This window comes from Euphorbia lathyris, chromosome 4 (assembly GCF_963576675.1).
Source record: "Euphorbia lathyris chromosome 4, ddEupLath1.1, whole genome shotgun sequence".
NCBI lineage: Eukaryota > Viridiplantae > Streptophyta > Magnoliopsida > Malpighiales > Euphorbiaceae > Euphorbia > Euphorbia lathyris.
Window position 1 is genome coordinate 64,519,901 of NC_088913.1, and position 4,191 is coordinate 64,524,091.

General features: G+C 33.8%; 1 long non-coding RNA gene across 2 annotated transcripts; it reads right to left on the reverse strand.

The window, feature by feature from the left end:
• Positions 1–281: 281 nt before the first annotated feature.
• Positions 282–3,652, reverse strand: LOC136225834 (uncharacterized). 2 transcript variants are annotated; one of them, XR_010687336.1, is made up of 3 exons: positions 3,582–3,652; positions 1,837–1,884; positions 282–1,666 (listed from the first exon to the last, which is right to left on the reverse strand). It is a non-coding gene; the product is annotated as an uncharacterized lncRNA (long non-coding RNA). The 2 variants fall into 2 exon arrangements; XR_010687337.1 differs by lacking the exon at positions 3,582–3,652 and adding an exon at positions 3,159–3,176.
• Positions 3,653–4,191: the final 539 nt, after the last annotated feature.

Below are 4,191 nucleotides of genomic sequence, written 5' to 3' on the forward strand. Positions count from 1 at the left end.
GCCACAGGTATAATCGTGGCAAGAATAAAATACTCGTGGCAAAGCATAGTGACCCACATCAATCAACCCCACCTAGCCACGAGTATAACTGTGGCAAAAATAGAACATGTGCGGTTTGAATCCTTACTTAGCCACTAACATAAACGTGGCAAACTTGATCAACTTTTAGTAATTGCTATTAGCTACATTTAGGCACGTGGATAAGACAAATTGAAACCGTGGCAAATTTTTAATAATCAGAGCTATTTGTGTCTGTTGGTTATTTCGTTAATCAAGCTCAAAATTGATGTTTGGAATAAATACTTTAATATCTTGGTAATAAAAATATTTACACAATATATCTATAAAATAAACACAATATCCAATCTCTTAATAACAAAGAGAAAAAAAAACAAAATAAAAGTATCGCTTTTTTAAAATGCAGTAGCTAACTTCTATAGATATCGACATTAATAGCATTCTTTCACATGTAAGCACCTGAACCTTTTTAGACCTGCAAAGGTTAAAAAAAAATAATGTTATACATTGTAATTAATTAACAAAGCGAATCTAACATAAGTTTTTTTGTCTAATTCAGTGAAAATATATAATTTACAAGTGCACAAATAATTTGGCATTTCCTCAATGATATATTGAGGAAGATTACCCTCTATCGCTCATTTAATTTTCTTCGATGATGATACTCAATCATGATAGCATCCACGAAAAAACATTATGCTTAAAGTCAACAATTATGTCTCATTCTGAATTAAATTTCAAGAAAGGGAGAACAATAGTTAAGGAAGCAATACATAGAAAATTCAAGTAAAAATAAAGAATTTAATTGACAATACTCTAAGATTCAAAACAGAATTTGCAAAAAAAAAAACATTTAATGCATATCGTTGCAGATAGAAAACAATGTTCATCGACTTAAGAACACAGTACTGTCAATGAAAATTTCTCAAAGTTCAAACGGTATTATTATAAAAAAAAAAATTGGGGGATTAGAGGGTATATTGAGAAAGGAGCATTAACCATATATTCCAGCTCCAATGTAGTTATACCAAAAGAGCAAATATTTGCTTTACACAAGAATATCAAAGAGGCAACCAAGTAATAAGCCAAATGTAATTCATAATTTGATAAGAATGAAATATAGATTGGTGAAACTCGTACCTTTTTGAACCAATATCCCAAAATATGGAGCTGAATAACAATGCAAATCAAATCCATATTGCAACAGTAAAGTCTCCACTAATTCTCTCCTTGACAGAAAGGGTAGTAACCTTAACCTTAATTTTTTTTCCAAATCAAATACATATTGCAGCAAGAAAATTAAGAAATATCTTTATGCATATGCTTCTCTAATAGTTTGCCTTATCTTATCAAAATAACAGAATTATGGTTTTACAAACAAAAATGATCACTTACCATATACTTTCAATAATGGCAGCTTCTCATCTTTTCCGTTATGATTAGCATTTGTACCTCTTCTCTATCTTTTAGTAAATCAAATTCATCACTTGAGGCTCGAATGACAATAGCCTAAAAGGAAATGGAAATTAGCAATGCGACTTGCAAACCATGAGATGTGACATGACTGCATCATATTACATGGTCTGCATCATATAACTGTCATCAGCTTCAAAGTCCAACCTTGGAATCCTCATTTGTCCAATGGTTACTGCATTATTAATAATATTCGTTATGTAAAATTGTAACTCACCAAGCATAACATAGTGGAACATTGAATGGAGAGTAAAGCACCAGGGAAAAATATCATTATCTGAAGAAAAAAAAATCATAAACTAGCTAACAAAAAACTAATGATATAGGAAGAAAGTAAAGACTAACAGAGAACTCCTCGGGAATATTGACTCTGATTTCCCTCCCATCTAAAGTCTGCAAGACCAAAAACACATACTATTAAACAAAAAACAGTTGAAATAGTATTGAAACATTTATTTTGTGTCTATGTCAAGGTACCAACTGCAGCTCGTCGGTTACTCTCCACATGTAAATGAACCAACATAGTTTTGGAAAATGAAAACCACATCCTCACTTAATGTCCATCAAGTGCAACTATAAATCATTCAACTCGATTTCCGTGGACATAGTCACAAAACCAAATCTATGTGACCATCGACCTTCCCTATCATACACTACCCGAGCATTCACCACCATACAATTTACAATAAACACTTGCTCTAGTGGAGCATTGTCTATATCACATAGAATCTTACCCACATAGATTCTAAAAGCAGGTTCAAATACGTGAGGGGAACGTTATGTCCATGATCCTCTAGGAGAGGCATTGTTTACAGTCAAGAGCCTTCCATTTAAACCATGTTCAAGTAGAAACCAATATGAAACAGAACCAGTGTGAAGGAAAATCAAAAATAAATTGAAGACAAATAAGTGATGGGCATAAGTGCTTTGCTCCATGTTAGAATGTGTCCAAATGCTACGTAGTTTACTTTCTAGCATATAAATATGGGTGACAAATTGAACACCTTCAAATCTGGACATGCATCACATGCCTCTGTCAAAGCATGTATTTGCGCTAATCTCACATGGTTCCCTATCCTAACATTGAGCATCTCCATATATAACACTATGAAATGATAGCCAACATAAAGAATTCAACTAGAGACTTGAGACATTTATTTAGCATGTCTAAGAGGGGCAATACAAAATAAGTAGATTCCTTTTTCACAAACTATAACTAAAAGGAAGTCATAAAAAATCTAAATCAGAGGCATAGGATAAACGAATTTGAGTTTCAATGCAGAAATTCCTTAAACATCATTGACTTAAGAGATCACAAAGTATGCAGCCCCTTCGCTCAAAGCAGGTGTGTGGGTCTGAGGAATAAAGAACATGTATAAAATAAACCATTTGGCAGCCTATAAGATCACCATTCATCACCACATATGATAAAAATACCCACTCGGAACTGATTGAAAAAAAAAACAGTTTGAATATGCCATTTATCACTACTTATTAGGACAATCCTAGATTGAGAACACCCTTGCTCTGAAAATAGCAAATGCTTGTCAAATTAAAAGATGCAGAATCCATTTTGAAAACCGAATCTATTTGCTAAGCACCAAAGATAATAATTAACTCATTTATGTATTCAAAAGATGAAACCCCGAACCAAGGAATCAACCTACTACATATAATTCCCTCCCTCTACCTTCAATCTAAGAACAAATTTGAAGATTGAAAGAGCCCACTTGCACAGAACCACAAAATAACGCAAAAACCATATCTAAATTTATAATTTCATCAAACTGAACCAAAAACCTCATTGGAGCAAGACCCACTTGGGTGGAGCCCTACATTTGGTGTAAAAGTAACCAAAATTAGGAGAAAACAAAGCTTTACACAACATTATATGAAGCAAAATGCAAAATTTAATTCAATTGCGGATCTTACCCGTTGTTTGTAGGGAATACAAACAACAAACCCTATTCAATGTACACTAAATTCATACCAAAAGAGTCAATGAAAGATGAAAAACAAACAAAATAAGCATGAATCATGAAAGAAGACAGAACCCAACTAATTACATGACTCAGTTCACCAAATCGAACCTGTTGGGATTAGCATTGATGTTGATGAGATAAAATATTGTCTTAAGCCTAATTTGTTACCACTTTATAAAACAAATAGACCAATTGACAGATAAGTTATTTTGATATTGAGATAAAATGTTGTCTTTAAGCTTTTCCAACTCTAGATTTAAAGCATGTGATACTAATTAGCTAGTTAAAATTGGTATTTAAAACTAAGTTTTTTTTTTTTTCTGGTTCAGTATCTTCATTTACTTTAATGATATAGACTCTTTGCAGAAGCTGAAATTTGGCCTTTGTATACATGGCACAATTTCTCTTTTTTTTTTTGGCCTCTAACCAAATCACTAACCAAATCCAAATTTCAGTTGATGATCAACACAAAATTGATGCGGACATCTTAACTGGGCTCAGTAATAACACGCGCCTTGGCGGATCTCATCTCGGCGTATCCACAGAGGTTGTATCTAAGAGGGCGAATCCCCTGGACACGCGAGCGGGGCGGATCTAGGGCGTACGCCATGAGGCGTACCTACAACTACACTGGGCGGATCTCAAGATTACTTCCTGTCGAAGGAATTCACCAACAACCTCTGACGCTCCGTACCTGCACCTCTGTACCTGTTGTCTA